General features: G+C 35.5%; 1 long non-coding RNA gene across 1 annotated transcript; it reads left to right on the forward strand.

The window, feature by feature from the left end:
- Nucleotides 1-813: 813 nt before the first annotated feature.
- LOC130069300 (uncharacterized) lies at nt 814-13,618 on the forward strand. Its single transcript, XR_008803747.1, has 4 exons — nt 814-828; nt 4,732-5,029; nt 9,991-10,181; nt 13,306-13,618. It is a non-coding gene; the product is annotated as an uncharacterized LOC130069300 (long non-coding RNA).
- The last annotated feature ends 11,644 nt before the right edge of the window (nt 13,619-25,262 follow it).

Consider the following 25,262-nt stretch of genomic DNA (forward strand, 5'->3'; position numbering starts at 1 on the left):
TTTCACCCTGTCGATTCAGCGGTCACATTCCTAGACACTTATAGAGAAAAAGGCAAAAACAAAGGGTTGCTGGGAGCGAGTCCACTTGATTTAAACTGTGGGTTACAGTTAAAGGAGTCTCTAAGTCAGTGTTCTTAGTTCCCCTACAAAAGGCACTTATTTCATTACTGCACCACAAAAATCAAGGCCTTCCTGAGGCTCAGATATAAACTCTATGCATATTGCATTGACTACCTTTAGCACAGCAAATATTCTTATGTATTAAACATGAGTAAATAAAACCGAGCGTATGTCTAATTATATTATAGATTAACTGTTTTTTTTCCTCCTATATTTTCAAGGACACGTTTACTAGGTCTATAGAAAGAACTTACTATTTTGTTAACAAAAAAAAAACGCAAATTATAATGCTTCTCCGAACATTTAAGCAGTATTGCATTGCTAATTCAAGAGGGTGGGGACAAATTCTAACCGCAACGTGTCATAAGGGGAGGGCTTAAAATATGCTATATGTTTTTTGGCTTGCAGGTTGAGGCCCACAAGCGTTTAATAAGCGGAATGATAAGAGGGGGGACAACGAGCAGCTCATTCCACTCTCCGTAGGGGAGAAGAGGAGCATCTCAATGGGAAATATTGGTGAAAAGACTGCGTGCAGCCCGATACGGACACGCTGAATGGATGGGGCCACTGCAACGTCACGCGGAGCCGCAGCCATGAAGCGGAGGACCGAAGCGCTAGACAACATTCTGGAGCGCACGCAGCTCGCACGCGCACATATAGGCTATCATTGCTATCCATCCTGAAGACCATCGATGCTCGTGGATAGGAGTGAGTATACGCTAATATTTACGTTTGTATTGTAGACTGCATTCATAAAACGGCAAGAATTCTGCAATCGTGTTTTAAAGGTGAAGCGAGAATTGCCAGGATTAAGTCCCAGAACAGGTTGCGCGTGTAGCGGTCCTAGGGTTTGGCGCGCGAGACACGCTGCTGTTAGAGGTGATCAGAGGCGCGTGCATCCTCTTTGGACGATATTAACGTGAAATAGTCAGTTGTAGCTTATCATATCGATAGTCATCGCATTTTTCATAAAAAGAAGCCAATAGTTGGTTTAAATGTAAGAAAATTTAAATTATAGGCTACGGATTCTTTCAGAAGACTCAACTCATAAGTATAGCCTAATATATGGAACCCCATTCTCTAATTTGTAAATTATTGGCAATTATAACAAGTCAATATTTTGATAGGGCTTTATTTGTTTTGCCAATTTGCCAATCTGTAAATGATAACGTGAAAGTTATTTTAAATGAGAATTTAGAGTTACAGCAGTGTGCTTTATGTCTAAATTAAAAGCTTTCAATGGGAATATTTATCAGTTTTTGATAAACAGTCAGTGCGGAAAAGCTCGTGGTTTATTTTATGAGTTTTTACTGAATCTTCTTTTATCTTTAAGCCACAGAATAAAACGAGAATAACAGAAATATTTCTGGGTCATTCAAACCACATGATGGGAAGAGCGTTTATATACAGAACAAGTATCAATAGAAAATATACTCAAGAATTGTTTCTAAAAGCTGGGCACGAATGATTGTAACTTGTTTGGTGTTTATGAGATGGAGGCCTGTGCGCATGACGTGTTTAATCCTGATGGCCAGCGTTCAGATTAATCACAAGGCCAATATCTACTCTCCACGTGCCTCTTTCATGCGCGTTTTATTCATACCCATGAACACAAGGCACGTTATAATTTATTAAAAATTCTAATTTTATAGGTTTATAAAATATTAGACATAATAGAGACATGTATGTTGGTAGGCTATGTATATGCTACATGCCCCCACCCCCACCCCACAACATTACTAAATATTATTTAACAATCAGATTGTGACAACTGACCGAAGGATGACCAAAGTCTCTCATGATTGAATTGAAACCTTATGGATTGTGCGACCGTTGTGTGACAAATCTCATCATTTCTCTTGCGATTATATAGCATGTTCATTAATGCAGTAAGATGGCAGGAGTCTTAAGCAGCCTACATGTGGAGGACATTATGAATCTTGTGATAGTCTACTTTAAAAGTTATTGTTGGGTTTTAGCCTATCTGGGTCGTTTAAAAATCACAATCGCGGACGTTAAGGTGTGGTCTACCTCACATATGTTACTCGACTAGGCTAGCTATATTACACCAAACATTCTATACACAGCGAGAAAGTCATGTTCACAGCCATAGCACTCACTATTTATAAAGGCAGGGGGGAAAATCCGACTTAGGTTTTCTCACGTTGTTCTCTTTGCTTCTTCCACCCCCCCATAGGACGTCAATTGAAATTTTGCACGAGGTACACAGGACACTATACACAGGTAGCTACAACTATAAAAAATATTCTCATTTTAATAGGCCTATTTTTACTATTGTATGGGCTATACACACATAAGGCTACACACACACACACACACACACACACACACACACACACACACACAATCAGTTAAATTAATTAATTTAGGCTAGTGTGTGAGAGAGCATTGTATTGCGATTGAAAGAGGACAACACCAAAACCTTTTAGCTATTATACATGTTTAAATTTAGTAACAGAATATTTCGATTTTTAGTTTTTTTTTTTTTATCTCATAGTTAAACTAGTGCGTCATCGATATTAATAGGTGAAAACTAAAGCCATGGAAATAATAACGACCAGTTTACTTGACAATACGCTTATCATTTCATATCATTTAAAGCAATTTCCCCAATAAATGTAGGCTATATATGACAAGAATATTTAGTGTAACATGCAAACATTATAATTGAGAAGTTTCGTCAAAACCACTTAGTAGCCTACCTACTATGTAGCCTAGGACTATAGCATTTTCCACAACACGAATAACCCACGTTTCCGTTTCTTATTCGTATTTAAATGACTTATAATTCACGTTCATATGGTTTTCAGTAAATGGTAGCATAATCTGGTAGCCTAATAAAAATAATTGCATTAACCATGTTGCATTTGCACGACTTTCACACAAGGACAATCCTTACAATAAATTAAAATAAAACATAGGTCTATATAAAGACGCAAATGGGCACAGAGAAACAAGCACGCAATTTAGGGTAAAATTTATGATGTCGCCTCTGCAGTTGTTTACATTATAATTACTCTCGTTATCAACAATTTAATGCAAGATACGTCGATAATATTGGGAATCAGACATTAACGAAAAACTTTGGGAATAGGGAATTATAAACCTATAATTATTTATATTTTATAGGCCTAATAATATTTGTAATTATGCATATATTTTGGATCAGTTTGATTCGAATGATTAAGATTAAACAGAGCACAAAATAAGTCATTTGTATAGCCTATAATCGCTTCACCGAGTCACACAAATGCTGCTAATCACTGTATCTCTGCGTTGTTATAGGTTAGATTTTAATAGGCCTATCACTTTATTAAGCTAATTACTAATCTGTCCAGTATAGTTTTTGGTTATATATTATATATTTTAGTTAATTATTGGCACCAATTGATATTTGCTCAGCACAAGAAACAGACAACCTGAGACTTGAAGCGAAATGGGATGTGAATACAAGCATTGTGATTATCTCACCACCACTATTACATTAACAATAAAAACAAAAACAATAATAATAACAACAATTATTATTATTATTATTGTATTTAATTACTGGGATGCTGGTGGTGAGATAATCAATTATTAGCCTATTATTATTATTATATTGAAAGCATTTATTTTCCTTTGGCTCAGAACATGCATGTGTCATACCTGTATCACATAAGCATGTTTGTGTGTGCCAACTGTTCATTTACAGGGAAGCTTCTAGTATTCTAATTTACAGTCAAAAGGCTTGTTGGCTGAGGACATTTTGTCCTGTTAACAATGTGCTGGTGCTGTTAGTAAAATAATTAGATGATGAGCTGTGTGTAGAGTAAATAAAAGTGTTTGAACTCGCCCCTGTGTCGCCATTTTCACTAGGCTTGAAAGGCTGTAATAAGTAATGACACTCTCTCCCTCTCTCTCTCTCTGCTCTTTGATTGCAACACCTCTGAGAGTGTATGGGGAGGGGCTCCTCTCACACAAAGGCTTTTAATTGGACCAGCTCCTCTTTTATTTGCATAAAATCAGATTGACTGAGAGTCGAGAGAGAAGAGAGGCTGAGAGAGAAAGACCTCATGATTCTGCCACTTAGCGCTGAAAGACAGGTTTTTGAAACACAAACAACAGCAACTTGAGGGTAAATTTGCCGAAAACTAAAACAACCAGTGTTACTATTCTTTTTACTTTTTTTTCTCCGTCTGCACAGTCAGGGTCTTTTTTCCCATTTAAAAAGAAATCCCAGCCTTTGCGGGATGCGTTTGAAGCCATCTATCACCCAGGGAGAATGATCAGCCTGCAATGTAAGACAGAGAAAACAAGCAGTGAATGAACCCCTTGCATTTCTAAAAACAAGTTCAAACTGGTTCAACAGACTGGTGAAATCATAGCCAAGTTTATTTAGGCAGGTTTTAACCAGTCAGCTTTAAAAGGAGATGCTTGACGAATAACTAGTAGTTCTAAAAGCAACAAGTCATCCAAGCACAGTCATGATCATTAACGAATGACTTGCGTTAAACACATCAGGTTTAATTAAAGCTAGCGTTTAACTAAATACAGTTGGCTTCAATCACGTCCTAATTAGAAAGTTAATAAAAGATCTTCTCTTTTCAGGTCCCAGTTCAACCCCAGCTGGGTTTTTCATATGGTGGAAGAGGACGGGTGGCCGGAGGGGTTGGCTGTTATCTTTGGTTATCTAGCTGTATGAGTGTTATTCATTCTTCATAAAGCTAGATAACCGAAAGTAACAAGAATCCCATTACACACCTGAAAGGCATCACCCCACCATGAGATCTGTACTCTGTCCCTCTCCTCTTTTCCTTCCTATGTCTCCCCCTCTCTCCTCCTCAATCTCTGCATCTTATTGCAAGAGAAAGCCACAAAATGGCCTCCATCACTGCTGATAGAGAAGGTAAGCAGCATTTTTTGTCAGTTATTTTTTGTTAAAAAAACAAGCAGTGATTGTACCCTATTCTCATATTAAGTATTATGCAGCATCATCTTTCCTCGTAATGCCCAACTATTCTCATTACCCTCCTTATAATGGATGTAAAAAATAGTGTTTCCACTCTGGGATAGGGCTAATACCATTGTAAAAAGCTATCAATTGTTTTAAAGAAGCCTGTTATGGAGTTTGTTCATATTTGTCATACTTATTTGCATGAAAAGGAGAGAAAACAATTCAAAAGAGCAGGTGTGAAATTTTCAAACTCAACTGCAATGTTTTTTTTATATATAAAATGCATTACTCAAGGACTAGATCTGACTAGTATTACACAAATAAATGGGATATTCGATTCAGCTACACAGAAAGGAGGGAAAAATTCAGAAGTACAGGAAAAGTACACAACTTTCATTACAAATAATGCACAGAATGAATGTAATTCTGAACAAATACCAGCAGGATTCCACTGATTAAATGTAGTTTTTTTGGTGTTTTTTTTGTAGAATGATAATGTGAAACATGTTTACCAATATACAAAAACTATTTGTATGGATTGAACATGGTTTATGCGAATATGCGGAGCAGCAGTATGTTGGTCAAACATGATCACGTTTAATCTGTAAACTGCTAGTCTAGAGCACAGAGCAGCAGGCCGAGGCTTAACACAAGGCCACATGATGATCACCCACGGGTGCCTGTACTAACACCCAGTCCGGTGCTTTCTGAAGTATTAGTCTGCAGCAAACGCACAAAGCTCATTCACTCGTTACCTTTGTTTAACAAGGTCGGTGAGTTGAGACCCCATTGTCTTTTTCAATACCAACCCGGACTCGCTCGAATTCAACTCCTGCTTTTGAATAATTAACGGGCTAAAGCTTTCCCACGCAAATCTGGCTGCTATTCTAAGCTTTGGATGTATTCGGACCTTGAGCCAGCGCTGGAAACAAACGTTGATTGTCTGAACTTGAATTTTGTGCTGAGAAGTTCTTGATTGGATGTGACAGTGTTATAAATGGGGGTGGGATAGAGCCAGCGCCGGCATGGACATTCTCTAAGTAGCAAAGCTTGTTGGGATGGTCCTGAATACAGGTCTGTGGGTTCGGCAGCTGAATCTTAACAGATTTTGTTGGCAAAAGCCATTAGGAAGCCAATACCATAATTCCCCTTCATTAGGCTTGTGATCAATAGGTGGACATCAGCCACCAGATCATCGCACCTTTGGGTATGTTATAGTAATTTAATTTCTCATTTGGAATTAATAGATCACTGAGGCTTCAAAAGTCTGATTTAGCAATGCTATTTAGTAATAGGTACATTTTAGATGCTGTAAATGACAGTGAATCTATCTGGTGAGGCGCTGTCATTCTGTCTGTGTTGTAGCCACAGACAGTGCTGCTGCATTGCAGGTGCAAGGATTAAACTGTTCATCTTTGAGAGCAAAAGACAAAGAGTCTAAACGCACTGAGAACTGATAAGTGAGTTTGAGCCAAATTGATCAAGTGTGTACTACAAGCGGTTATAATAGCATTGGCTAGATAGTGTCCTCCAATGACAAAATATTTCAAACCAGTTTCTACTGAGCAAACTGAGTTTATTGAAGCTACTGACAAAAGCTGCCATTCGCATACGATTGTCGCATTTCACAATTCCACGAATTCCACATACGCATATGGACAGAACTTTACGAAGCTCATACACTGTAAAAAATATTGTTGGTTTAACTTAAAAGACCTGGTTGCCTTAATTTTTAAGTTCATTGAAATTAAAAAATGTAGTTGATACAATGGAGATTGGTTTAATCTTTAAAACTCAAAATAATGTTATCTGAACCACATAAATTATCTAAGTTGATTTGATAAAAGAAAAAAATGTTGTGATAAATTGTATGTAAATAATTTTTTACAGTGTAGTTTCCCAGCAATAACATGTGACAAACTCTTAATTTGATTTGTCCTTAACAGTATTAACAACTTTATTGTCAAAAATACCTAAACAGCAATTCATATAGCGCACTTACCTATGCAGCAAATCTGATCAATCATTGTCTTGATTTGCATCACTCCATCATTATCCATTTCTCTTGTTGCATCCTTTACACCAATCTAGCAGTGAACTGTCCATTTTGGCCTGTACAGTAAACTATAAATGACATTCAATTATAAAATGTCCTTAAAAGTGGTATAAAAGAAAGATCTACAAGTACATCTTTTAGGTGTATGTTAATAATATTGATGTGATTCTTCTTGGCAACTTACTTGAATGGTTAGCATACCATGACTATTTAGCATAAAGGTAGGAAGGCATTTAGGTTGGATACGTCACGGCCTGTGAGGAATAAAGATTGGCAGTCTAATCAAACTGTCTGGAGAGAAGGGAACAGAGGAACAGGAAGGAAAAGCACGAATGGCAGTTTTCTTGCACTTAGCATTTCGGACATCAAGTGTCAACTAGAAAAACAGGCATTGTGCCCTTATTATTACCACCCTCCTCCCCTCTCCCGTCAACTGTATGGTCAATAGAGCCAGGCCACTTGTCACAGAGACAATGGATTCCTTTACCAACCTTTTGACAGCGTCCCAGTCACATCAGCCAGGCCGCTTTTGGTGAGCGTCGCTCTGATTCCTGCCCCCGGCAATGCTTCTCTTTCTTTGGACGGAACTCACCAACCGAGCCCCAAAATGGCTGCACTGTTGGAGAGGAAACTGAGGAATAGACACCGTTCTCTCTGACCCCCTCCCACCCTGACGTCGCCCCAAAGAACTGTGAATTCCCTTTAGGCTGTTAGAGAAGTCAATGGGCCCACACACACAAAAGGGATTAAACACTCAGCAGTAACAGGTGTAGCCAAACGTTGTCCTGACTACATGAAAGGCTGATTCATCACACATGCTGTATGGCGACAAGAAGACCACACCGTTCTCGTTTAGACATTTAAATGTAGTCTAAAGGAATGAATGGGTAATTGCACAATGGGTTTGTGTTTAGACTGTGTCTCTGAAAATAGCTGAATGTGAACATGACAATAATATTGAATGCTGCCATTTGAATTATTTACACTCATAGTTTTAAGAAATGTTATTGGAGGAGCAGTTAAAGAAAACAAATATTTAGATGTTGTAAAATCATACATTTGCTTGATTGTCCAAGTTTAATGGGCCATTCTTTTAAAAGCTTGGCATGGCGAACTAGTACTCGCTCTGGTGAAATTACTTTTTTTTCCCCCACTGAAGCATCATTTGGATGGCTTTTCACATGTTGTCCACTCTCTGCCACATTGTCCTGTGCTCTCTTCAACACACCTACATGCCCACAGTCATATTGTTACCTCAGCTGTTAGTGTCAGACGTCTGACAATGGTTCCTATTTGTAGTATTTGCATAAGGCACTTTTCCAGCAAGTGTTTGGAGTGGTCTTGAAAGAGGGTCCACTTTATCCAGCCACAGCTAAAAAAAAATGTCAAGTGCCAATTAGAGAAGGTTTGCTGGCTTTCAGCAGGACCCAACCCCTCCAATCCCACTCTTTATTTACCCCTCAGCCAACTCTCTCACACTCCGGCCTGGCTAACGGCACCTGAAAACAAAGACCACCTCTACCTCAGCTAGCTCAGAGAAATGAAAGAAACTACCTAAGAAAAGACTAGCCCGCCACGCTGCGACGTTTCCCAATGTGGGACCATCCATCAGATAATAAAGACTCCCTCAGCTTCTGAGATGATTAACAGGGATTCATAGTCCATCCCTCCGCAGATCTGCCTCAATATGAACCTGTCAGATAGGATTTTATAGCTGGTACTTGTAATAGTAATGCTGGTACTTTTTGGTCAGTGGCTGGTAATTGTGCCTTATCTGGCAGCCACTGTGGCAAGAGACTTGTAAGAATTCATTTTTTCTTACTGGTCACCTGCAACAGTTGCTGCCAGATAAGGCAAAATTACCAGCCACTGACCAGAAAGTACAAGCATACATACATATATATATATATAATAAAAAAACATTTTAATAAAATTGTATATAAATTATAAAAACATATATCAAAATTAACCATAATTAAATATATATATATATGCACACACACACACACACAATTATTCATATAAAATAATACAATAATATATATATATATTATAATATATATTATAGCCATTTTTTTAATTGTATAAAATTCAATATAAAAATGTAAAACTTATATAAAATATTTTATATTTTAAATATAATAAAAATGGCTGGAAAATTCTGTCTTTGTCTGGTGGGCAAGAAATTTAATTTCCCACTCCTGACTTGGTTATTTAATCAAGGCATGTACGATGAGCTTGTGTTTCATCCTCCAGCCCAATGAGTGTTTCACTGTTGACTAGAACATTCCCTGTGGTGTATATGACTTCCATTTCATTCTCCATTATACTTTCAGAGCTCCTACAGCAGGTGGTCAACATGCATACTTATAGAGCGACTTTTAACGTTTAATTTAGCACTATGACACGGATCAGTAGCTATAGATATTGTGAAGACTGCATTTTAATACTCAAATAAGGTTTGTGTTTTGTGCGCACACTAAATCACCACGAAGAAAGAGTGTGTTATAATCTCAAACGGCGATTTTTGTGCTCTCTGGGACACCCTTGTTCCTCCACACGGCGTTTAGTTCTGTTAGCCGCCTCCTGCCACCCAAAGGATTTATCCTTAACTCTGTCTCTTTCATTCAATATCTCGGTGTAGATTTTTTCCCAGCCTTGATTCTCAGATGGTTGGGTCTGATTTGCATGCATTTGCATAATGAAAGTCATTTGCATGCTCAAGGCAGACTTTACCATGAGAACAGACATGAAAAGGTGTGCGTGTGTGTGCGCATGCCCGATCGTGCTTATGCCCTCACATGCTGATGCATTTATACCCTTCTTCCTTCATCTTTCCATTTTCATTCTCGCACAGACCAGCCATCCTTGATGCCAGGGAATGGAAAGAGTGAAGAAGGTCGGCTGTGTGGCTGTCGTCCTGATGGTGTTGCTGCTCCCCTCCCCTTCGCTACTCGCTTGCCCCCTTCCTCCTGTCACGAGATGCAGTTTGCACAAAGCCACCATCTTAGAACATGCGGGCATTAAATGGAAGTGGAAAATAAGCAGGTATGACCCACCATCACTCTCCTGCGTCTCACACCCTCCTCTCTCTCTCCTCTTCTATTTTACACACGCTGTCCCTCTCTCTCTCTCCCCCTGCTCGAAGGCACTGTTCATTACAGCAGATGTGTTTGTTAATTGTGAATATCACACGTCCTGGTTGTGATAGGCGCTGAAGGGGGTGGGGAGATGTTTTGTAGTCGTTTGCATTAAATCATTCCCCGGCACAATGGCTGAAGCAGAGCTGCATCTGCGGGCATCAACGTTGAATAGATCGCCATCAGGGATTCTGCTGCCCCGTCGCCGTACCATGCCAGCCACGGAGATGGCGTGCTGCCATTATTGAGAAGAACAGCAAGCCTTCTCTCCAGCTTTCAGCCATAGTCGTCATGATATTAGCTTTCCCATGAGAGAGGAGCTTGAATGAGGAAAATTGATCGCCGTTGTTAGTTTTACATAACTATAGAAACCATTAGCTAACACCTTGGATTATTCAGCATATATTTAAAGACAAACTAATAGCAAAAACATGCTAAGAGAGAGCAAAGTTCGAGAAGTAGAAGGAGGGTGCATGATAGAGAGGTCTCAATAAGGACGGGCTCTCTTTTGTACATCTTGGTTTCTAAGAGTCGCGGGCCAGACAAATCCAGTATTGTTCTCTGTGGCGAGCTTGCTGTGGAGCACTGTTATTAAGGCCAGGAAGCTATAAGTTTAAAAACCGCTTAACCAAAACACCAATTAGAGCCGGCTGTGCCTGATTAAGTGAGGTAGCTAAGTAAACAATACAGACCATTGTCCTTCATTCTCTCAGAGGGCCGCCTTTGTTCGGTCCCATCACTGAAAGTCCAGACAATAGCCAGAGCTAGGAGATACAGTGGAGGACTAGCGTGGTAATAGCGATGTTCAGAGCTCAGTCTCTCGGTTTAAGAGGAGAAGGTGTATGCTAGCTGTGTACACTTACAGAAAAGTACTGTGCTGCCACGGTGCCATGTGGTACTGTGATGGTGTTTCATGGCAATACTATGGTATTTACTTATTACCTCCATGATTTTTTGCAAATGTAGCATTGTATTCCAATGACTTTTTACAGTCCCTGTTTAGGTCTCCATCAGAAACTTTTATTGCCAAATATGAACTACTGTTCAAAAGTTTGGGGGCGGTAAGATTTTTTAATATTTTTTGAAAGAAGTGTCTTATGCTTACCAAGGCTGCATTTATTTGATTAAAAATACAGTAAAAACTGTAATATTATGAAATATTATTACAATTTAAAATAACTATTTTTTTACCATTTGAATATATTTTAAAATGTAATTTATTCCTATGATGGCAAGGAGACTCCAGTCTTCAGAAATCATTCTATTATGCTGATTTGCTGCTCAAGAAACATTTCTTATTATATCAATGTTTAAAATCGTTGTGCTGCGTAATATTTTTATGGAAACTGTGATACATTTTTTGGGGAATTCTTTGCTGAATGGAAAGTTCAAAAGAACAGCATATAAATAGAAATCTTTTGTAACATTTTACATATCTTTATTGTCACCTTTTTATTAATTCAAAACATTCTTATGGAATAAAAGTACCAATTTCTTTTTAAAGATTCTTTCTGACCCCAAACTGTTTAACAGTAGTGTATATCTAGTGCAACCACTAGAAATGAATGTTAATGTGAGCAAATCAAACTTGCAGAACAGCTACACAAAGAGTTTTCCCGCAACAAACTACAAATGTAACCGTCCAAAAACTACCATCTAGCAAAATGACAGCAGCAATGAAACAATAATATCCTCTTTTCCACTTTTATCACATTAAATCTGTCATTTAATTTTTTTAATTCCAAAACAAAGATTTTATTGTTCACGAGTGACAAAACTCTTTATGCCGGTAGCAGAGAATTAAAGGATTGCAGTCACACTGGGTCTACAATCATGTCATTGTTTTTAGTAATCTAAGTGCACCGTAGTAAACAGGTGGCAAACAGGGAGAAGAGCGGCTGAGAGGGACAGCACAGTAAATTATGCACAGTAAAAACAAAGCCAAAGCACATCAGATAAAAAAAAGAAGCAAAGAATCTGCGGCAGCTTGCGTCTGGGAGCGTGCGAGGTGGCTGGGGTTTGGGCAAAGGGGCAGACACTCTCCCGTCTGCACACACACATACACACAAGGCTCCCCTTTTCTGAGCAGCTGCTCTCGCCTCTTCACGCAGGCACCAGCCTTGGGAACCACCACGACGAGGCTCCCCCAAAAAATGGGCACCGGGGCCCCCCAAAGTCTGAGTCTGTCTGCCCCCCCTCCCTGTCTGCCCCCCCTCCGTCTCTCCCTCCCCCTCCTGACGATGATGCTGGGTGCCTGGGAAGGACTCAGAGTTCATGGTCAGACTGCCTATTGAGCTGACAGGCTGACTGTTTGCTCAATTCACTCTTCTATTCAGTCGAGACAGGAGGAGGGAGACAGAGACACAGTAACACTCCAATGAGCATTCATTTAGGGAAGACAACCGGAGGGAGAGAGGGAAATAACGAAAGAAAGAATGAAAGCCAAGGCGCCGTTTTTTTTTTTCAAAACATTTGGCTTAAAGGTACCAGCCTGACCATCATGCCAAAACTTCCACTCACACTTATCCAATTTTCCGACAGCCAAACAAAGATAGATTCATTGTCACCCCATAAATACAGAAAAAAAGCGGGTGTTTGATCAGCTCTTGCCTCCTTGCATTCTTAATCACCTGCACACCTCGAGTTGCTTGTCTGAGCCGCGTGGAGCGACTAAACTCTGGAGTTCTCCGGGCTTAGGTTGTGTCACATGCCTCCTCTTTGCTTCGGTTCCACGTCGTACCAAGAGCAGAGGCACCGTCAACTTCGACCTCAATCTCTCAACCTGGCACTCGCTGAGTCACAACAGTCTAAGGAGTTTGCTTTCTGCTAATTTCTTAATGAACCCTACAAAACAGAAAAAAACCCATTAAAATCCAATAACAGAACACCTTAAAGTAAAAAAAACAGTCCTAAAGAGATAAACCGACAATTTTCAATAATCAAATGTATATTCTGATTCAAATTGAAATGGTTCAAATATCAAAAAAAATAATTCACTTAACACGTTTCCTGTTTCTTTTGTGTCTTTTCAGGTTTTTGGAGTCAAGTCAAACAACGTGAAATCCATTAAATGGAGGAACGTTCAAACAGACGGCTGAAAGAGTGAAACGGGTTACTTTACTATGCATGTGCCCCAACATAAGATAAACGCACTTTATTTGTTCTATATGACTTCAAACTTGGCATTTGTGAAGCAGTTTTAGAGCCTACTGTTCCAATGGCCATATGTTGCGAGCCAAGTATGTGTATGTGTGTGTGTTAAAAAATATGTGAGAAACTGTTAAGTCTTTCTTTGTACGGGTCAGGGTTAAAGTACTTACACTAACGATTTGTGTATTTTAACAAACACACTAGTTTGGAATTCTCCAAGTAATTTTTATTTTATTTGGGTAGTTCTAATTTAATGAGGAGTTTGTAGAAAATGACATTTTTAAATGCCATACTTTTTGATAAAAATAATTTTTAAGAGACAAAATTGTGTGAATGATTAGGTTTAGCCTATAGATCTTAAAAAATATTTTAACAAGGCTGTCTTGGTACAATCTTTAGCATTATGCACTTTATAAAACACAAACTGATTTTTTTTAGTTCAATAGTTTTCAATATTAAAGGACAATGTAGTGGCCTGTGTATATTCCCTAATGTATTTCTCCAACAACTGATTGATTACTAACTGAAATCTAACATGAATTATTAGAAATAACGAGTGAGGCTCTGTAGATTCTGCATGTATGAGTGTGAGACCCACGGCAGCAGTGAACGATACTGCACTCTGATTGGACAGCTCAGTGTGTTGTACGTAACACACTTGTTGGACAGAGAGCTGTTGTCTTTAATTTCTATGCAATTGCGTTGGGCTTGCAATCACCAGGAAGAGAAGGCAGATCAGAGCAGCTATTTATGACAGCAGGTTAAGGTGAGAGGAATATTTAGCTGAATAAATATGAATATTTAACTCCTCCAACTCCAACTGTGAAGTCACTGACCACTAAAAGCATCTTCAACTAGCTTTTGTGTTTTTCATTTTTGTTTCTTTCAGCACTCAAAATAGAAACAATTTTAAGGGGTATTAAATGCTCTCTAAGTGTCTCTCTGTATTTTGTGTTACAATCAATCATAGCTGAAGAGAAAATTCAGTATTGAATATGCAAATGTTTTAAGAATTATTTACAATTTGAAGAGAATTGTGCAATCTATTTTGTAATTATTTTTCTTTCTTTTTTTGACAATTTGACAAATCAAGTAATTGTGAAGACAATGGATTGATGAAATGGGGCCTTTTACTATGCAATTCTTTAACTTCTATACTTTGCTGTGATTATCTAGAGTTATGATTTTCAGCTAGAGTACTGTAATGATAATGATAACGATTAAAATAATATTTTCTTTTAATTTTGTAATGATTTAGTTTAATTCTTTTCCCTACTGTATGTTTTTGTTTAATGTTGCAGTTAAACGCAAATGTGTGAGATATTTTTGTTCACCATGACATATTTTCTGTATTGCCACATGTGCCTTTTAACAATGTCCTGTTATGGATATTAATAAAAGTTTACTTTTAAAACAAATTTGTGCTGTTGTCGCTAAGATTTTGGGACTGCTAAGTGAGAACAAATCAAAAATGTATCTGATTAAATTCTAGAATCCCGAAGGCACCATAAACTGAATCGAAGATGGTGGAAGCAGGTATAAGTCTAGCTGAATTTTCTTTCAACGATTTTGGATTTGTTAAGGGGTTATTCAACCAGCAATAAACCAGATCCAGTCTTGCATCCATTATTCAGCATTACAATCCAACAACATTTCTTGGCCGCTCAGAGCAGCTTACAATCTGTGTGGCTGTGTGCCAGGAGACAAGGTGCATTAGTGTACTGTATGCCACAATGCTGCTGATCGGTGGAACCCTGAGACTGTGCCTGAATTTTAACCAGTCAATTAAACAACCAAAAACTAAGATTATTCATTTTCTAGGGCTGTCAACAAGTTTCTAGACTGATATATAACAGCAGTGGCCTCATACCAATAATTTTTGGACTTTTAGAAAAGGATTTTTGTTATGAAGAGTACAAAATATTACACAATTTCAGTAAAAGGAACAACCACTTTCAATAGCATAACTTACAGAAGTGAAAGAAACAGTGCGCCGCAAATGGTGGTCGCTGTGCCCTCTGGGCTGCAAAGAGAACAAAGCAGAACAGAACAGACAGTGTGATACACCCACTTACCAAAACATCTTCTTACAACTTAGGTAAAGTTGGTCTTATATTCGGACTTCCGCGTTTAAACACTTTTTCAATAGTGTGTGCAATAAAGCTACTTTTTGGAAATTCTAAGCAGCTACATGATATTGACAACAAAGATGGTCAACTACTAAATTTTCCACAATCAATAAAAATGAGCAAGTGTTGTTTTAATGGCATACTTACTTGCGAATGTCCACTGAATGTCCAATGTAGTGTGGTGAACAAGATAGGGACCTTCTAAAAAGTTGTAATTTATTTTCATTGTGTGCATTGTGCAAACAGACAACTACATTTTAGCCAACTACAGATGTACCAGCAAATATCTCTAACATTATGTGTTCTACTGCTATAGAATGTCCTTTAGCAACAATAAATACTGAATTATAATGATGGTGTTTAAAAAGGTGTTTAGGAAATAAGAAATGAATTAATGAACATGTACATGAACTGTAATTTGGTAACAATCCAGACTGTAGAAAGTAGAAAATCATGTGTACTCTCCTGACCATAGTTAATCGTTTCATTTTACAACTGTTTATATTAATTTATTTAAAATCAAAAAGAACAAGAACCGTGTTGGTGTTGGTTTTAATAATGACATATGATTTATTTCAATAGGTTTTGCAAGCATGGGCCGACTGTTCCAAATCAAGTTGGATCGTCTTATCTGGACCCTACAGAACATACTACAGCCCATGTCTTGCTGTTTTATCCACCTCTGTTTTTCTGTTTTTAAGTGTAATAAAGACTTTACAGTGTAACAGTGTTCTCCAGGTGTTGAATAAAAAGAATGGCTAAACTATCTTTTATGTTTTCCTGTTGTATAGCATCTTCGTTTAACATTAAACTCTCACGTCACAATAACACAATTCATGTGCATTGATTGATGTTTACAGTCCTGCAGAAATATCACTGTCCGTGGTGCTGAATCCATCAGATTATTGACAAGTACTCAGAAAGCATGACAGCAAACATGATGTTTATTTTGGGTGTGGATTTTGGAATAAACTGCTGCTTCAATGTATATGTAATGAGTGATTATAGTCAAGGTTTTCTTTCTAAATATTACATGAGTTAATACTTGTGAGATTTTACTTTGTTATAGAAGTTACCAGTGTGATTACTGAACTGTTCTTTTCATGTATTCTCTAATGTCTGTATTTGATATCTGAATGCAGTAACAGTGCTTGCTCATTTAGCCCGGCTTCCAGAAATGAAATATGCAAAGATGTTTTGTTTTGTTAAGAAAGGCCTTCAACATGTGTCAATACATACATCTGGGAGTCACAGGGGTCATTGAAGTCTATCGTTTAAGGGAACTTTTCTCAGTTAAAGCCTTACTTTCCAGTTAGACTAAAGTGTAGCTCTTCTTGAGAGAAAGAACGCCTAATCCTGATGTTTTGGGAATACTCTCCTGTTTATAGTTAGAGCCTGGCCAAATCCAACCTTGAAAAATCTGTGTCAGTGTGTGTCTTCTTGGTTACAGGTTAAGAAACCACTGGCATTATTGGAGATTGACTTAGTGTTGTTCGGGACATGCTGGCGCCCAGCAACCCAAATCTGAGACCTGGACGGTCACGACGTGCCTACTGAAGTTAGGCACGTCGTGACCGTCCGAATTTTAGCTGCATAATCGATGGAGATATGCTTCAGTTTATCTGTATATGTGTGGAAAATTGTTTAGATTTTATGTGTACTGTAACTTAGCCAATGAGAAGTAGCTAACCTGTAAGCAATGATGTAATCAATGCCCTTGGAAATGGTATAACTGCTGTGATCTTTGTATTGTAACTAAGCAGGGTGGCCTACGAACTCCTGTGTGAGTCAGTCTTGAAGCTGACTTCTGCTGATGAAACTAAAAACTATCTTCAGTAAATCTTTTCTTTAATTTATATCCTGCTCTTCATTCATCATATCTGGTTCTGGGTCTTTGACTGTGCGCCCCTAACAGGTGAACATTTAAAAAACTAGCAAAACTCCTATGGGGTTCTTCAATGGCACACCTTCCATCAAAAAATATTACATTATCTAAATGTATTTATCACTGTAATGGCTGAAAACAGTAACCTCTTTACTTCATGGATGTATTTATAGAGGAATGATTTGCTTTAAAAGAACATTGAAACCATAAACAAAGTACAGTTTTGACAATAACTCCCATACTGTACATACAATTATCAAATGTTTATTAAAAAAAATACTGTAATTCCCCTAAAGTATTCTTTTCGTGTTTCAAAGACTGTAGTGCTTTCCTAGTGACCTGACTGACTTACTACAGGTGAAATTTCCACAATAACTCGCATACTGTACGTACTATTGTCAAATATGTTTATGAAAATAATACTGTAATTCACCTAAAGTATTTTTTCGTGTTCCAAAGGCCGTAGTGCTTTCCCAGTGACCAGACTGACTTACTACCACTGATCTATATAGAATGACTGGATAGCTCATGACGTCATAAACAGTGAAGCCACCGCGCCGCCATATTGTGATTCCCTAGTGAGCTCACGCGTTCTATTGAATCAATAGGAAACTGTATGATTTGACTGAGAAAACATTGCATAACGAGACACCGTCTTTAAATCTAAAGTCTCCCTGAACAGTCTTACAACGCAAACATCCTAAGCATTTAAATGGGTATTTGTTTAAAGTCGGAAATTATTCCTGCTTACTAAAAATTAAGTATACGTGAAATTGTGAACTTAAATTTTAGCTCTTTCTGATTGTGTTTTACAGATAGATCAGTAGTCTGTTCAAGTATTTGATAAGTTAGCAAGAACATGTCCAGGAAATGCATAATACAAATTGTATGGGTTAATGTACACCTGTTTCACCTCTTATTTACCCCTTATTTACACTGCACACGTCTGCGGCGCGTTTACAGCTGCGACACGGCTACCGGGTCTGATACTGCGGTCACGCCATCTGTGCTTCAGAAAAGCACGGTCACGCCATCTACGCTTAAAAATATATTGCGCGTCTACACGAGGTTGCGTGGTAGACTCAAGGTGTATGCGTGCTGTCGGCTGACTTTTGAAAAAATATTCATAATAAAATAAATAAAATCAAATTGTTTTTAGCAAACTCCACCAGATTCTTGTTCTACATATCACAGACTACGACTGTGGTGATTTTCATGTTGATCTACTGTTTTATTATTTAATAATTAACTGCCAAAGTCCCGTACTGTATACCTTGTTATGCAGCAATATTTAATAAATTCATAAAATTTATAAATCAAATTGTTTTCTGCAAATTCAACCAGATTATTGTTCTTCATCTCATTGACTACCACTGTGGTGATTTTCATATTGATCTACTGTTTTATTATTTAATAATTGTCTGTCAAAGTCCTATACTGTATACCTTGTTATACAGCAATATTTAATAAATTCATAAAATTTGTAAATCAAATTGTTTTCTGCAAACTCCACCAGATTATTGTTCTACATCTCATTGTCTACCACTGTGGTGATTTTCATGTTGTTTTACTGTTTTATTCTTTAATAATTGTCTGCCAAACTCATGTACATTTACATAGCTATACAGCAATATTTAATAAATTAATAAAAAATCGAAATCAAATTGTTTTCTGCAAACTCCAACAGATTATTGTTCTTCATCTCACTGACTACCACTGTGGTGATTTTCATTTTGTTCTACTGTTTTATTATTTAATAATTAATTGCCAAAGTCCTATACTGTATACCTGGCTATAAAGCAATATTTAATAAATTAATAAAAAATCGAAATCAGATTGTTTTCTGCCAATTCCACCAGATTATTGTTCTGCATCTCACTGACTACCACTGTGGTGATTTTCATGTTGTTCTACTGTTTTATTATTTAAAAATTAACTGCCAAAGTCCTATACTGTATACCTTGTTATGCAGCAATATTTCATAAATTCATAAACATTTTAAATCAAATTGTTTTCTGCAAATTCCACCAGATTATTGTTCTACATCTCACTGACTACCACTTTGGTGATTTTCATGTTGATCTACTGTTTTATTATTTAATAATTAACTGCCAGAGTCCTATACTGTATACCTTGTTATAAAGCAATATTTAATAAATTCATAAAAAATGCAAATCAAATTGTTTTCTGCAAATTCCACCAGATTATTGTTCTACATCTCAATGACTACCACTTTGGTGATTTTCATGTTGATCTACTGTTTTATTATTTAATAATTAACTGCCAAAGTCCTATACTGTATACCGTGTTATACAGCAATATTTCATATTTTCATAAAGATTTTAAATCAAATTGTTTTCTGCAAATTCCACCAGATTATTGTTCTTCATCTCACTGACTACCACTGTGGTGATTTTCATGTTGTTTTACTGTTTTATTATTTAATAATTGTCTGTCAAAGTCCTATACTGTATACCTTGTTATACAGCAATATTTCATAAATTCATAAACATTTGAAATCAAATTGTTTTCTGCCAATTCCACCAGATTATTGTTCTACATCTCACTGTCTACCACTGTGCTGATTTTCCTGTTGATCTACTGTTTTATTATTTAATAATTGTCTGTCAAAGTCCTGTACTGTATACCTTGTTATAAAGCAATATTTAATAAATTCATAAAAAAATCAAATCAAATTGTTTTCTGCCAATTCCGCCAGATTATTGTTCTACATCTCACTGACTACCACTTTGGTGATTTTCATGTTGATCTACTGTTTTATTATTTAATAATTGTCTGTCAAAGTCCTGTACTGTATACCTTGTTATAAAGCAATATTTAATAAATTCATAAAAATTTTAAATCAAATTGTTTTCTGCAAATTCCACCAGATTATTGTTCTACATCTCACTGTCTACCACTGTGGTGATTTTCATGTTGATCTACTGTTTTATTATTTAATAATTGTCTGTCAAAGTCCTATACTGTATACCTTGTTATAAAGCAATATTTAATAAATTCATAAAAAATTTAAATCAAATTGTTTTCTGCAAATTCCACCAGATTATTGTTCTTCATCTCACTGACTACCACTGTGGTGATTTTCATGTTGTTTTACTGTTTTATTATTTAATAATTGTCTGTCAAAGTCCTATACTGTATACCTTGTTATACAGCAATATTTCATAAATTCATAAACATTTGAAATCAAATTGTTTTCTGCCAATTCCACCAGATTATTGTTCTACATCTCACTGTCTACCACTGTGGTGATTTTCATGTTGTTCTACTGTTTTATTATTTAATAATTGTCTGTCAAAGTCCTATTCTGTATATCTTGTTATACAGCAATATTTCATAAATTCATAAAAAAGTTTAATCAAATTGTTTTCTGCAAATTCCACCAGATTATTGTTCTTCATCTCACTGACTACCACTGTGGTGATTTTCATGTTGTTTTACTGTTTTATTCTTTAATAGTTGTCTGTCAAAGTCCTGTACTGTATACCTTGTTATACAGCAATATTTAATAAATTCATAAACATTTGAAATAAAATTGTTTTCTGCAAATTCCACCAGATTATTGTTCTTCATCTTACTGACTACCACTGTGGTGATTTTCATGTTGATCTACTGTTTTATTATTTAATAATTGTCTGTCAAAGTCCTGTACTGTATACCTTGTTATACAGCAATATTTAATAAATTCATAAAAAATGCAAATCAAATTGTTTTCTGCAAACTCCACCAGATTATTGTTCTACATCTCACTGTCTACCACTGTGGTGATGTTCATGTTGTTCTACTGTTTTATTATTTAATAATTAACTGCCAAAGTCCTATACTGTATACCTTGTTATAAAGCAATATTTAATAAATTCATAAAAAAATTAAATCAAATTGTTTTCTGCAAATTCCACCAGATTATTGTTCTTCATCTCACTGACTACCACTGTGGTGATTTTCATGTTGATCTACAGTTTTATTCTTTAATAATTGTCTGTCAAATTCCTATACTGTATACCTTGTTATAAAGCAATATTTAATAAATTCATAAAAAAATAAAATAAAATTGTTTTCTGCCATTTCCACCAGATTATTGTTCTACATCTCACTGTCTACCACTGTGGTGATTTTCATGTTGATCTACTGTTTTATTATTTAATAATTAACTGCCAAAGTCCTGTACTGTATACCTTGTTATACAGCAATATTTCATAAGCTCATAAAAATGTTAAATCAAATTGTTTTCTGCAAACTCCACCAGATTATTTTTCTTCATCTAACTGACTACCACTGTGGTGATTTTCATGTTGATCTACTGTTTTATTATTTAATAATTGTCTGTCAAAGTCATATACTGTATACCTTGTTATAAAGCAATATTTAATAAATTCATAAAAATTTTAAATCAAATTGTTTTCTGCAAATTCCACCAGATTATTGTTCTTCATCTCACTGTCTACCACTTTGGTGATTTTCATGTTGATCTACTGTTTTATTATTTAATATTTGTCTGTCAAAGTCCTATACTGTATATCTTGTTATACAGCAATATTTCATAAATTCATAAAATGTTTAAATAAAATTGTTTTCTGCCATTTCCACCAGATTATTGTTCTACATCTCACTGACTACCACTGTGGTGATTTTCATGTTGATCTACTGTTTTATTATTTAATAATTAACTGCCAAAGTCCTGTACTGTATACCTTGACATATAGGCATATTTGATAAATTCATATTAAAAAGTATAAGTACGTAATTTATAATACTAATACGTTTAAATAGGATTTCAGTAGCTTGGCTTTCTCAAGCCAACTTAAATACATTTCTTAATATATAAATGAAATACCTTACAGTAATAAGTAAATTTTTTTGTACTTCCCATCTATCTATATGTTTATGCTGTGTTTTTGGGGATATGAATAATTATTTATTATTATTATTTGGCAGTTAATTTTTAAATAATAAAACAGTAGAACAACATGAAAATCACCACAGTGGTAGTCAGTGAGATGTAGAACAATAATTTGGTGGAGTTTGCAGAAAACAATTTGATTTAAAAATTTTATGAATTTATTAAATATTGCTTTATAACAAGGTATACAGTATAGGACTTTGGCAGTTAATTATTAAATAATAAAACAGTAGATCAACATGAAAATCACCACAGTGGTAGACAGTGAGATGAAGAACAATAATCTGGTGGAATTTGCAGAAAACAATTTGATTTAACATTTTTATGAATTTATTAAATATTGCTTTATAACAAGGTATACAGTATAGGACTTTGACAGACAATTATTAAATAATAAAACAGTAGATCAACATGAAAATCACCACAGTGGTAGACAGTAAGATGTAGAACAATAATCTGGTGGAATTTGCAGAAAACAATTTGATTTGATTTTTTTATGAATTTATTAAATATTGCTTTATAACAAGGTATACAGTATAGGACTTTGACAGACAATTATTAAATAATAAAACAGTAGATCAACATGAAAATCACCACAGTGGTAGTCAGTGAGATGAAGAACAATAATCTGGTGGAATTTGCAGAAAACAATTTGATTTAATTTTTTTATGAATTTATTAAATATTGCTTTATAACAAGGTATACAGTATAGGACTTTGGCAGTTAATTATTAAATAATAAAACAGTAGAACAACATGAACATCACCACAGTGGTAGACAGTGAGATGTAGAACAATAATCTGGTGGAGTTTGCAGAAAACAATTTGATTTGCATTTTTTATGAATTTATTAAATATTGCTGTATAACAAGGTATACAGTACAGGACTTTGACAGACAATTATTAAATAATAAAACAGTAGATCAACATGAAAATCACCACAGTGGTAGTCAGTAAGATGAAGAACAATAATCTGGTGGAATTTGCAGAAAACAATTTGATTTCAAATGTTTATGAATTTATTAAATATTGCTGTATAACAAGGTATACAGTACAGGACTTTGACAGACAACTATTAAAGAATAAAACAGTAAAACAACATGAAAATCACCACAGTGGTAGTCAGTGAGATGAAGAACAATAATCTGGTGGAATTTGCAGAAAACAATTTGATTCAACTTTTTTATGAATTTATGAAATATTGCTGTATAACAAGATATACAGAATAGGACTTTGACAGACAATTATTAAATAATAAAACAGTAGAACAACATGAAAATCACCACAGTGGTAGACAGTGAGATGTAGAACAATAATCTGGTGGAATTGGCAGAAAACAATTTGATTAAACTTTTTTATGAATTTATGAAATATTGCTGTATAACAAGATATACAGAATAGGACTTTGACAGACAATTATTAAATAATAAAACAGTAGAACAACATGAAAATCACCACAGTGGTAGACAGTGAGATGTAGAACAATTATCTGGTGGAATTTGCAGAAAACAATTTGATTAAACTTTTTTATGAATTTATGAAATATTGCTGTATAACAAGATATACAGAATAGGACTTTGACAGACAATTATTAAATAATAAAACAGTAGAACAACATGAAAATCACACCACAGTGGTAGACAGTGAGATGTAGAACAATAATATGGTGGAAATGGCAGAAAACAATTTATTTTATTTTATTTTTTTATGAATTTATCAAATATTGCTGTATAACAAGGTATACAGTATAGGACTTTGACAGGCAATTATTAAATAATAAAACAGTAGATCAACATGAAAATCACCACAGTGGTAGACAGTGAGATGTAGAACAATAATCTGGTGGAATGTTCAGAAAACAATTTAATTTAAAATTTCTATGAATTTATTAAATATTGCTTTATAACAAGGTATACAGTATAGGACTTTGGCAGTTAATTATTAAATAATAAAACAGTAAAACAACATGAAAATCACCACAGTGGTAGACAGTGAGATGTAGAACAATAATCTGGTGGAAATGGCAGAAAACAATTTTTTTTTTTTTTTTATGAATTTATCAAATATTGCTGTATAACAAGGTATACAGTATAGGACTTTGACAGGCAATTATTAAATAATAAAACAGTAGATCAACATGAAAATCACCACAGTGGTAGTCAGTGAGATGTAGAACAATAATCTGGTGGAATTTGCAGAAAACAATTTGATTTAAAATTTTTATTAATTTATTAAATATTGCTTTATAACAAGGTATACAGTATAGGACTTTGGCAGTTAATTATTAAATAATAAAACAGTAGAACAACATGAACATCACCACAGTGGTAGACAGTGAGATGTAGAACAATAATCTGGTGGAGTTTGCAGAAAACAATTTGATTTGCATTTTTTATGAATTTATTAAATATTGCTGTATAACAAGGTATACAGTACAGGACTTTGACAGACAATTATTAAATAATAAAACAGTAGATCAACATGAAAATCACCACAGTGGTAGACAGTAAGATGAAGAACAATAATCTGGTGGAATTTGCAGAAAACAATTTGATTTCAAATGTTTATGAATTTATTAAATATTGCTGTATAACAAGGTATACAGTACAGGACTTTGACAGACAACTATTAAAGAATAAAACAGTAAAACAACATGAAAATCACCACAGTGGTAGTCAGTGAGATGTAGAACAATAATCTGGTGGAATTTGCAGAAAACAATTCGATTTCAAATGTTTATGAATTTATTAAATATTGCTGTATAACAAGGTATACAGTACAGGACTTTGACAGACAACTATTAAAGAATAAAACAGTAAAACAACATGAAAATCACCACAGTGGTAGTCAGTGAGATGTAGAACAATAATCTGGTGGAATTGGCAGAAAACAATTTGATTTCAAA

Source organism: Rhinichthys klamathensis, unplaced genomic scaffold (genome assembly GCF_029890125.1).
Source record: "Rhinichthys klamathensis goyatoka isolate OS25496 unplaced genomic scaffold, OSU_Roscu_1.1 h1tg000359l_1, whole genome shotgun sequence".
Taxonomy (NCBI): domain Eukaryota; kingdom Metazoa; phylum Chordata; class Actinopteri; order Cypriniformes; family Leuciscidae; genus Rhinichthys; species Rhinichthys klamathensis.